This window comes from Bidens hawaiensis, unplaced genomic scaffold (genome assembly GCF_021521415.1).
Source record: "Bidens hawaiensis isolate Kalapana, Puna unplaced genomic scaffold, B.hawaiensis_p1.1 tig00053946_1, whole genome shotgun sequence".
Taxonomy (NCBI): Eukaryota; Viridiplantae; Streptophyta; class Magnoliopsida; order Asterales; family Asteraceae; genus Bidens; species Bidens hawaiensis.
This window is the reverse complement of record NW_027499710.1, coordinates 1-12,495: the sequence shown is the minus strand read 5'-3', so window position 1 is coordinate 12,495 and position 12,495 is coordinate 1. Positions and strand designations below refer to the sequence as shown.

Sequence of the window (12,495 nt, the reverse complement as noted above, 5' to 3'; positions counted from 1 at the left end):
ATTTTTCGGTTCAATCTGGCTAATAAAGCAGGAGTACAAACATTCGTTCATTATACCCGTTTCTTTAATGCTTGTATAAACACAGGTGTGCTCATTCAAGCTACTTCTGGTTTGTACACTGGAGGACACATCACCTATAATATTCTCCAATGGGTGATCTCTGTGAATTCTCGTGGTCGGAACAGCACCGACATGCAAATTATCTTCCAAATTTGAAGAGATCTCATCAATGGTTGTTTCTGGCTGAGAGTGAAATGGATTGATAAACTCATCTTCAGGTAAGGCAGCAGGGGTCTCAATAGTGTTTGATGTGGAAGGTTGACTTTTCTCAATAAGCTGTCGTTGCAATAGATTCTCTTCCTCATCAAGTATCATCTTCGACGCAATTCTTTCTTCTTCTTCAGAAATTTCCAAATAAGGGATGTTAAATGACTTAAACAGCTTAACATAGTCGAAAAGCTCAGCAGGTCCATTGCTTGGTTTTGGCGATTGGTAACTAGTAATGTCGGTGTTACACACCACCTCCACCTTGCAAGTCGACGTATTGAAGACCCGTCTGTTGGGAGTCCCAACAACATAACCGACTAAGATTCCTTCATCGGCTACTTCACCAAATTTCGAATTAGTCTTCAAAATCGAACAAGGAGACCCGAATGGTTCAAGACCGTTCAAGTTGGGCTTCCTTCCATGCATAAGCTCGTAACATGTTTTTCCAAGTCTCTTAATGGTTAACACCCTATTCAGAACATAGCAGGCTGTAGCAACTGCTTCAGCCCAGAATATCACAGGAAGTTTTGAATCTGCCAGCATAGTTCTGGCTCCTTCAATTAAAGTTCGGTTCTTCCTTTCAGCCACTCCATTCTGTTGCGGAGTATACGGAGCGCTGTATTGATGTTCAATTCCTTTCTGAAGACAGAAGATTTCCATTTCAAAGTTCTTGAACTCTGTTCCATTGTCACTTCTGATGTATTTAACTGATTTACTCATGACGTTCTCAACTTTTGTAATTAGATTCTTCACCATTTGAGCCGTCTCATCTTTCGATTTCAGCAAATATACCCACGAATATCGTGAGTAGTCATCAGTGATCACCAAGCAATAAGAGGTACCTCCTAGACTTTTTACATTCACGGGACCGAAGAGATCCATGTGAAGTAGTTCTAGAGTACCGGCAATAGAGTTGACCTTCTTGGTGAGATGAGATTTCTTGTGTTGCTTTCCCTTCTTGCATGCTATACATTTGTCTTCAAAGTTAAAACTTTTTAAGGGAACGCCCATCACAAGCCCATTCTTGACAATGAAGTTCATCTTCCGAAGATGAATGTGCCCCATTCTCCTGTGCCACAATTCAGATTCTGATTCGCTTGCCTTCGTCATTAAACACGATTCTCCCGTGGCCATTTCAGTATACCTCATATCCATCACATATGTATTTGTTTCACGTGGAGCTTTCATTACTATCCACTCGTCTGGTATCTGGAAACCAGGCTTCAACACGATCGCTTCATTCTTCGTAAAATGGACAGTGTAATCTTTATCACAAATCTGCGACACACTCAGCAGATTGTGCTTCAATTCCTCCACAAAATTCACATTCTCAAGTGTCATCCTTCCATTTGACACGGTACCTCTACCAGTAATTCTTCCTCCGCTTTCACCAGCAAAACTAACTCTCGCTCCCTGAACAAGTTTTAAGTCTTGCAACAAGTGTTTGTTGCCCGTCATGTGCCGGGAACAGCCGCTATCTACAATCCAAAGACTGTGGGCAGCCCTGTTCAACTGTTCCTGCACAATAAAACAGAGAATTAGAATCTCGGGACCCAAGACCAATTGGTCTTGGATCGATACGTCCCGTACCCTGGCTTTCCAAAGTTAGCATCAGGATAATTCCTGTAAGTCCTGTTAGGAAATCTTCTTGAAGACTGAGTGTGATGCCTTCCAAACCTATGTGAATTGAAAGTGTTATATCTTGTGGTTTGGTTGAAAAACTGAGGTTTGTTTTTATGAAAACTTGAATTAGTTACATTTTGGCATTTTGAAAAGTTTTCATTTTTAGCAGTATCAAACTGATGCTTATTCTCAGTTTTATTTGGCCTCACACCTCTGTATCTCGGAGTCAGAGGGCAATCTGCAACAAGATGTCCTAATTTATTACATCTAAAGCAACACCTACTCTCCATTTTCTTTTCAAATGTTGGTTTGGATGTAGAGGCAGTGTTACCAGCCGTTCGTCTCACATAAGGTGGGACATACGGGTTGAGTGGAGTACACTTTTTAGAAGATTTATTTTTATCTCCACCGGTGGGTAACACTACCTTCTCTTTCGTCTTACCTGATTCGGACAACTTATCCGAATCCGATGAGACTGGACTCATAACAGGAATATTTTCACTAGAAACAGGCGAACTCGTTTCGCCATTACTAACAGTTGGTTCTTTATATGTAACCTTGATGGGAACTGTCTGAGGAACTTCAAACTCAGCAGATTTCTGTACACTAGGGTTAAAAGTGTAATTATGGTTATACGGTGGTGGAACCTCGTGATAACCAATTCCTCCTCTCTTTGGAGAGGTACCTTGATCACTAACAAGGTGATCAAGAATAGCTGAGGAATTTCGGAACTGCTCGAGTTTTCGGTTCAGTTCCACCACTTTCACCTGGTGGTCAGCAATCTGTTTTCACGTTCAGTAATAAGTTTAGTCTTTTCTTCTAAAACCTCATAACTTAGGTCAATTACATCAATTTTTTCAGCAAGTTTAGTTTTTAAGCTTTTGACATCTTTTTCACATGCTTTTATTTTAACTTTATAACTGTTTTCTCTTGCCTTAGTAAAATGATGATCTTCTTTAAGATTTTTAAATTCAGCATCTAAACGAACATACTGATCAGTTATGGTCGCAAGTTGCTCAGACAAATTCTCACATTTTGTACAAACAGGTTTAGGACTTACCTCGGAGGGTTGACCATCGTTATCTGCCATGAAAGCTTTCTCTTCACCAGTAGCTTTCTCCTCTCCAGTCATCTTCTCACAATCTTCATTTTCTACCTTAGCCATATTCGCCTGCTCACCAGTTTCATTCGCATGCAGGTTCCAGTTGTATTCACCGGCTTCTCTAGACAACATAGCATTGACTTCTTTACTAATCCCAGTAGGCTGTGCAGACCGGCCTTGACCCCGTTCAACTCTCTCGTTTCTGCATTCTTTAGCAAAGTGCCCATACTGTTGACAGTTATTGCACCTCACTTTAGACTTGTCGAATCCGGGCCTACCACCAACAAACTTTCTCCCTGTCTTATTCATGAAACGCTTGACTCGCCTCACTATCATGGCCATTTGCCATTGCAAATCCATCTCCTCCAGATCATCAGCATCGATCTGGTCATAATCCTCATCCAAAACAGCAGGGTCCACAATCTTCCCTTGTATGTAGTTCTCATATGAAGCAATAAAAGATGCATAGACTGCAAACTGCTCTTCAGCAGATTTGACACTCATTGGCATCTTGGAATAGTTATTGCTTGAGGCACTGGGAGAGAAACTACGGTTGGATGTTTGAGGTTTCGAAGCACTTGAACCTCCAGCAGCAAAGCAAACATCACCGTTCATGTTTACTGAAACGTTTCCTTCATGAGAAGAGTTAGAACCTGACTCTCCTTTGGAGTAGTAAGCAGCAGATTCAGGCTTCGAACTTGAGCCTGAGTTAAGTTTGGCACCACACATACCAGGGTCTTGAATCTGATCTGTTGGTGTCTCTTTACGAACCATATTAAGCTCAAAGGTTCTGAGCTTGTTTACTGCTGTCTCCAAATCACAATTAGGAAAGTCTCTGTCTTCCCTCATCAGAACTGTGTACATTTCCCACTTCGGTGGGAGAGCATCGAGAAGCTTTTCAACTATCTCCTCTTCTCTGTAAGCAATCGAATAGTTGTTTAGCTCTGTCATTAGATGATAATATCGAGTGATAATATCATCCAGAGATTCGTTCTTCAAATATTTGAAGACAGAGAACTAAGTCTTCAACAGTTTAATCTTCGAGGCACGAATACCCACGTTCCCTTCGAATCTATTTTCAAGAGCATCCCAAAGCTCTCGAGCCGATGTATACTTCCTGAAAGTATGAAGGATCTCCTGTGGAAGAGCCATAGTGATTGCTGCGTGAGCCTTGCTTTCGGCTTCGTACATCTTCTTCTCCTCTTCATCCATCTTGCTGTACTTCTTAACCACATCACGACCTTCATACACCATGGTCGGTGGGATATATCCATCCTGGATGCATACCCACATCTTTGCATCCTGGTATTTAATATACTGGATAAACCGATCCTTCCATGCAACAAAGTCGGTTCCTTTTAACAGCCTTGGGGCCTTAGTGGCTGATCCCGCTTCGACCTCCATTTTCACCAATTCAGAGATGTTAATTTGCGACATCTTCTCAAAACCCGAAAAATTAAAAAATTTGTCCAAACAGTACTAAAGGCGAAGTTAGGAATAACTTCGCTTAAGTGTTAACTTCGCTGGAAAAATTCTTAAATTCGTGTGACTCGGCGAAGTTGAGAATAACTTCGCTTACGGTAAGCGAACTTATCAAGTAAGCGAAGTTGAGGATAACTTCGCTGAGGCGAACTTATGAGGCAGGCGAAGTTGTGAATAACTTCGCTTAACCTTATATCTTCGCCGAAACCCTACTTTCAGTGACGGCAACTTCGCCTGAAGAACAGTAACTTCGCCCGATGAACACTGAAAATATTCAGATCTGATGACGACGAATCTGCAGTTTCCGGTCGTTGTAAAGGCTTGAAAATGACTGTATATAGTGATTAGAACTCAATACGAACAAAAACTCGTCCCGTGAATAGGTCAAACGAGACGTTTTCTACACCCGCGTGAAATCCCGAACCTCACAATCGAGCCGATGGCTCTGATACCAATTGTATTTTACTGATAACAAAAACTTGATTTATACGTGAAACTGCAGATTTATAACCGAAACTGCAGATCGTAGCTTCACTAGAGCGGATCGTAGCTGAGCAGTCCAAGACAATTCAAAGCCTAGTGGAAGCAAACCAACTACAGGCCTCCCTCCTGGTCGAGCATGGGAAGATCATAGACGCTATGAAAGCGTTCTTGGCATCTCAGGGGGAGATGACCTGTAGGGGAGATGAGTTGAGGACAAAACGGAGAGAAGATCATGACGATGATCCCAATGCACCGGAAGGTGCAGGTGGTGAGCTGCCAAGAACTTCTATAGCTCTTGGTACTTCCACAGCTGAGGGGGAGTCTACAAGCGCAGCTGGTGATGATGATGATGTTGATGATGTAATCGACGCGTTGAAAGAGCTAGATGATGATGATGATTTTATGCTTGAAGAAGATGTGCTGCCGAGTGATGAGATTGAGAAGATCGGTGAGCAAATTATTGTTGAAAATGTGATAGAAGAAGGGGAGATAGTAGATGAAGATATTGAACACGAGATTCCAGAGGTTGAGATGCCCGATATGGGTGATGAGACAGTGGTGGAAGATACTGAATGGGAAGAGCAGCAGAATTGGAAGGAAGGTTGTGCTCAATGGTTCGTAAAGACGAAGAAACCGGCGGTCCCTAAAATGTTCAAAAAGAGTTACAATATTAAGGGATACGCTGAAGCAAAGAAAGGTATTATCTGCTGGATATATGATGAGCAGCTGCGGCTCTTCGTGATCAAAAGATATGACGGGATTCAGTACTTCAGGAGAACTTTGAGATCATTAAACACACTGCCTGAATGTGAGGTTAAAGACTTAGCCAGATTGGGGTTGATAAATCGAAGTGACAATAACATGGCTAGAGTCATCGGAAAGATCGTATGGAAAGAGAGCATTAAGGAGAAGAAGTTTGAGCTGCTGAAACCACAAAAGGGGAAACTTGTCGAAGACAAGGATGGAGGTTTAAGAGCTGATGGAAAGCCTTGGATGGTTATGAAGTATAAACCGATCCGGTGCCTTAAAGAAGTACCGATGAAGCTTATGCCCAAGGACGTGCTCAAAGACCTAAAATGGTGGTTCGTGGATTGTGAAACAGCGGAGGCGGTAATGGAAGATGAGGATGAACAAAAAGTGCTTAGGGTTTACGACCCGATGCATCTTGTTAATCTATCGCAAGCTGATCTGAAGATGCTCAACGAAAAGAAGATCTTCTACATTCCTGCTTGGAAGGATCAAGCAAGGAAATATCAAAGGGTGGTGTCGGTATGTGTTAGAGAAGGAGCGCACGCGTAAAGGTACAAGATTACAAGACTCAAGCTTTGAAGATCAAGATATGAAGCTACTGCCAAGGGGGAGTCTGTTGGTACATGTTTGTCAGTGGTTCATAGTCTAACGATTGTAATCGAGTCTGTAATGTAATTATGTTTTTGATTATGTTTATGTTTATGTAACGAGCGAAGTTGTCAACAAGTTCGCTCAGGCGAACTTGTTGAACAAGCGAAGTTGTTAACAAGTTCGCTCTGGCGAACTTGTTGAACAAGCGAAGTTATAGACAACTTCGCCTGAGGCGAAGTTGTCGTGTTTATATAACTGTTCACCGTAACAGTTCGTTAGTTCGAGAGTTAGTGAGTTCGCGAGATTGGTTAGGGTTACGTGTTTACAAGTCAGAGTCTGTAATAGTGACCGCGTGTCACGTGTTCGTGTTATCAATATAACGTGTTTCGGTTATTGCTCGTGTGTTTGATTTATACGTATTCTACGCTCGTATAAATCGGGAGGTTCGGGAGAACAAAAACTTGATTATAACGTGTTTCGGTTATTGCCGATGGCTCTGATAACAAAAACTTGATTTATACGTGAAGGTCCGACAGCACCCAGCTTTTATGGCCGAAGACAGCACCCAGCTTTTTAACGACACATAATACAAGATTCGTGAATTATGTTATAACCCTGGTGTGGTGTGCTGATCGTTGACCTGTCTGATAATAACTTATAGCTTAAAATCAAGAAAATATTTTCAATGGCTAAAAGCTTATAATTATAATAGTCGAAACAGTAAATGAGTATTTTTGATTTCTAACTTTGCCTAGGGTAAGAGTATTTTATTTGAAGTAATCTAATTTGGAAGTTAGTGTGGAGTGAATACATTAACGTTTTAAATAACTTTACATATAAATCATTTTAGAAAAATTTCAAAGCCTTGACATTGGTTATCAAATGTCCTTTTTGTTCTTGTTATGTAATTGTGAAATTGCGTCCACTGCCTATCACTCATGCTTAATAATATAAATATTATTTGGATGATGCATCGCATTTCATAAACTCGCACATTTCGAACGGAGATGGACACTTTTCTCTTTCAAAAGCGTATCTGAATGCCATCAATGACTTGGTCGCTGTTACTTAAACCTTCATCTCACTACTAGAAAATCTCACTACTAGAAAATAGACCTTTAATGACGCGAATGACGCGCCATGCGCGTCATTAAAGGGGTAGATGACACGATATCACGTGTCAAGGAAGACCATGTCATAAAGAAAAAATGACGCAAATTCATGTGTCATCTTTTGATGACAAACATTTATGACACATTATTGACAACTTTTTTTTGACACGCGATTACCTTGCGTGTCATGGTTTTAAGTATTATAAAAAATAATTTTTTGGCATATTTATAATTTCCACATTAAATAATGACAATTAACGACTCAAAATAAAACAAATTCATATATAGCAAAATAATCCATTTCATATAATATTTCATAACATACTAACAAACATTCAAAATTAACAATATTTCAAAGTTAACATTTCATTAACATCGATACGAACATTCACGGGTAAATAAAGGATGTCACAAGAGTAGACCATCTCCACGAATTCCATCAATATCAGCATCAGTGTATTCATTATTCCCTCCTCCAACCTGAGAAAAAATTTAGATTACTTAAACATCAAGTTCAAATTATTTGTCAAAAAAAATTATATTTTGAATGATAATCTGAATTTTTTGAATTAAAGGGTTTAAGATGTTTCAGAAAGAATACAGTTCATGCAGCTTCTAGTTTGTTTCTAAGATAATGCTTTTTAACCAGTTTGAACTATTACATATAAAAACATAACCTGAATTTGTTTACCTCTAAAGTACCATCTTCTTTATAAAGAGAATCATTTTGCCCGTTTTCATTAATCTTGTCTGATACAATAGGATATTTTGTCACAAGTATGAGAACAATGTCCTTAGCATCATAATATGATATTCTTCCAACCTGCCATGTAAACTGATATTTTACAAAAGGAAATAGTACATAAAACCGGCAATGTAGATTCTTTTGAGACATATGTTGGCTGTTAAAGTTACCCGAAAGGATGAAAACACAACTGTCCATGAAGAATTTAACTCGATGAGACTATATGCAATCACATCACCTTCCCCGCAAATTATTGAGAATATTATAATCATCCATTTTTGTGTGTGTGTGTGTGTAATGAAGTGGAGTTAGGAGGACATTTTTGGATTTGGAGTTTACCTTCAGTTGCCAAAAGCAAGACTTTTTTCGTATCCCTGCTAATTCCTAACCTTCTTTTCAGGAGGCAAGTAATTACCTGCAGTTTTATAATAAGATTAGTTTTATGGGTTTTTTTGCAAATATGTGTAACATAGTCGTAAAAGGCCAAGAAAGCAAATCGGTTCAATGGGCTCTGCGTAAAGGAGTCCAGCTTGACTTTTGGCCCTTGTTCAATCTCTCTCTTTCCCTTTACACCATCATTATTTCTATTTTATTTTGAAAGGCCATCGTTATTTCTAATAGGTCTTTTTTTAATTGGTATTTATGAATATAAGGCATATGCATAACTATTTATTAGTCCGATCCATGTTGACAGTTGTTAGTGTATCGGTATTGTTCTTGTGATTGTAGATAAGTGAAAGGGATTATAACAGTTTGGCCGATTGACTTACGGATGAATTTTGTGACCTATGTTGATATGACAGCAATGATGACTGGCATTTTCGGCATTCGACTGATCAAAACGCCTTCCGTATCTCAGGCCAAAGTGTGATCCTAACTGATATGTTGCTGTTTTAAGGGAAAAAATTGTGTGGAAGATTGTTAGTACCCATAAGAAAAAAGAGAAACATTTTGGCTGAATCTTGAACTGTTACCTGTTGTTTTTCATAGTAAGATAAGTTTTCATATTTTCCTCAGCATCTTCAGAGGATGTTATGGCCACAAGACATGGAATATAATCTAAAATAAGTATTTAGAGTTAATACATTCATAATATCGTTTTATAAAATAATTATAACGTGTTGTTTGTATTAGATGTTATTGCAAACATTATTATGGTTGAATAAAACGAACTTTTAGTTGTAATCATTTGACCATACTGCAGGTTTTGCCCTTTACAGTTGACTAATTTTCATTTTTCACTATGTCCTATTGGCAATTTCATGCTTGTTTTAATTATTTCTTTGTACATGTTTGCAACCAGTAGCTTGTTTGCTTTATTAGTTATTGCATATTTCTAACTTTCATTAGTAAATAAAGTATAGAAATTCTAATCTGTCTTTATTCACACATTAAAAGATCATAATTTGTTTGAGCTAAATCCAAGATTATTAATGTGTTAAGTAGGTAGATTCAAATAATTAAAAATCTCATATGAAAACGGTAACCATTCTTTAACGGCCTGTTGTATTTATGAATGTAGGCCTGTTGTTTAGTCAACATCTACAATTTGGCCTTTTACGTTATATATACACGTAAAATTACATGGTTTACGGGCTCATTTGTTAGCCCATATCGGTAATGAGCAACAGGCGAAGCAGGGCCTGTTCTTAAGTGAGCTTGCGAAGCCGGTCCATATCAGTTATGAGCAAAGACATATACTAAACACACACACGTATAAACCGAGAACATAGCTCCACCGTCCACACAAAGGTTATTTGGCTATTAAGTTGTTAGATATAATTAAATTATACCCTTTAACCTTCACATATATTCAACACACACATATAAACATCCTCGATACACAAACGAACAACATACAAATACAAAATAAACGATTGCTTACAGGAAACATACCTTAGATCCGGCCTGATAAAGATGCTGAATGAACGCGCGAAACCTTGAAGCTAAGCTGAAACATTAAAACTGGGAAAAACACATGAACGTCTAGACGAAAAAGTCACATTCACATTAGAACATTAACATAATGAATGTGAAACACCTACACACAACACATAACACAGCAAAGTTAACTGTAACAACACAACTATTGATTAACATAAACGAATCCTAGAATCACTACAACATAAAAAATGTGAAACGTATTCACAAACAGATACTTTAATAAAAATTAAATCTTATACTGAATTGTCTTTTAAGTTTAAAATTTTCACCTAAATACCAAACCAATTTAATTTATGACATATAAAATAGATTCACAATACAATCAGAACCCTTAATACTTAAACGGGTTCGTATCCCAGCAACCTGCAAACACGAACAGTTTAAGAAAACTGGTGAAGCCAGAAAAGACCTAACTTAAGCAACAGCCGATGTCCCAGATTTACCACAGCTCGTCAACAGGTATGCACGTATCAGTCTGCTGTCAAGCTACTGTTAGATAGGCTCTGCTAGAGTTTCTGTCAAACGACTTCTGAAATTTACTTTTTTTTTAAATCTCAAAAAATATTTTATCTTATAAGTTCAATCTTTTCAAAAACCGCTTAACGGGCCGAAACAAGAAACTGAACCCAACCGATTTATATTGACAATCCAACAGTAAACAGTTCCTCTTAAAACATGTTCTGCAATATATTTCTATCTAATTTTTAAAATATTTGACCAGTTTAAGTAAACTACTCGTGTAATTGTGATGTGCGGAAAGAATATGTAATGACACACCCACAAAATGCTCAATACTGAAATTAGAAAAATTAACCAAAAGACGCAATACGAACACAAAGGAACAAAAATCACAGCAAAGAAAACGCACACTCAACCCCCCCCCCCCCCCCCAAATGATACAACAATCGACTTGTGGCTTATTCAAGTTCTGAATATTTGAGGAGACTAAACTGATTCAATTTTTTTTTAGGTTTTTATTTTCCAGATTAATCATGGTTTCTGCAGCCAAGATAAGATCTATAGATTTTTTCAGGTCATTAATTCTCAAAACATTTATTCACTATTCAGATTATTATAATACAGAGGATGTACAGTTAACACTTATATACTAACACAACAAGAGATTAAGCAGCTTAAACCTAACCAATTTATGCACCAGTTTAAGTTTAACTAATTTATGCATCAGCAGATCCGTAAAGCCACTTTATGCCCCAATTTAACACAACAAGTAAGAGATTATACCGTAAACGAGTAATTAGAGCCGTAATTGTGAATTAGATGCAACAAATCCTTAGATCCAGAGCCGTAATTGTAAAGCCAGAGCCATAATTGAGCGATCGATGATGAGAGATATGGAATTAGGTTAATGCCATGAGAGATAGATGAGATGAGAGGGTTTTTTACTTATGTTTTTTTTAAACAAAATAAAAAAGTGACACTTACAAATGACACACGGAAAAGTGTAGCCCGTGGGGGTTTTTTTTTTTTACCTTTATGACACTAAAATATCGACAAGCAAATGCGTGTCTTTGCTTCTTCAATTTTTTATGAAAGATGACAATATTTAGTGACACGCGGTTTTTACACGTCATAAAATTACTGTGTGTCATGATTGGCGTGTCATTAAGGTATATTTTCTACTAGTACCTGCGAAACCAGAACATGAAAAATGGTAAACAAAAAAACTTAGACGTTCAATAAAAAAACAAATAAAAAAACCGAAATACAACAAATAAAAAAAATGTTAACATCATTTAACAACTTAGACCTCCTCATGTTGGAGCTGACAAGTCAAGAGCAATCTCTACAAAAATATTTAACAAGCCTCTTATTAATCAAACAAAATAATTTTCATATTATATACATTGCTTTATATTCATATCATCATCATTCATCGAACGCCCATTACTTCATTTGACGTACAATACTTAGAATCATACCAAAAGCTATGACGACATAATGCATAAAATATTCAGTAAGCTTCTATAAATTATAGATTTAATATCTAGCAACCAAGTGCTACTGTACCAACAAACCAACATCTGGTGTCTTTTAAATGTTGAGGCCTTGATGAAGTTTCATCAACAATTGTCGAAGTCACAACAACACACTTTCTAAAACTGAAACATTTTATTAGCTTAACACGTTCTCTTTTCGTAGTTCAAACGTAATAATTTCAACATCCAATTTTACAATATTAAGACACACATTGTGCGATTTCTTAACATATGCAACATAATAAATCCAAAATCATAAGTGCGAATATTGAGGAACATAAACAAGTAAATAAAACTAAAGAAATTAAAACACAAACCATAGATCTGACATTGAGTCATCAAATCCTCCATATTTTTCGTTCCCTTTTCCACTATAATCTTAGCAAGAGCTAACGGAAA

The 12,495-nt window shown here is 37.7% G+C and overlaps 1 long non-coding RNA gene across 3 annotated transcripts; it reads right to left on the bottom strand.

The window, feature by feature from the left end:
- Window positions 1-7,611: 7,611 nt before the first annotated feature.
- LOC143600331 (uncharacterized) lies at window positions 7,612-10,971 on the bottom strand. Of its 3 annotated transcripts, XR_013147456.1 has the most exons (7): window positions 10,052-10,971; window positions 9,130-9,175; window positions 8,926-9,043; window positions 8,495-8,570; window positions 8,326-8,393; window positions 8,102-8,233; window positions 7,616-7,890 (listed from the first exon to the last, which is right to left on the bottom strand). It is a non-coding gene; the product is annotated as an uncharacterized LOC143600331 (long non-coding RNA). The 3 variants fall into 3 exon arrangements; XR_013147457.1 differs by having other exon boundaries at window positions 7,612-7,890; window positions 8,102-8,245; window positions 8,926-9,175; XR_013147455.1 differs by having other exon boundaries at window positions 7,615-7,890; window positions 8,926-9,175.
- Window positions 10,972-12,495: the final 1,524 nt, after the last annotated feature.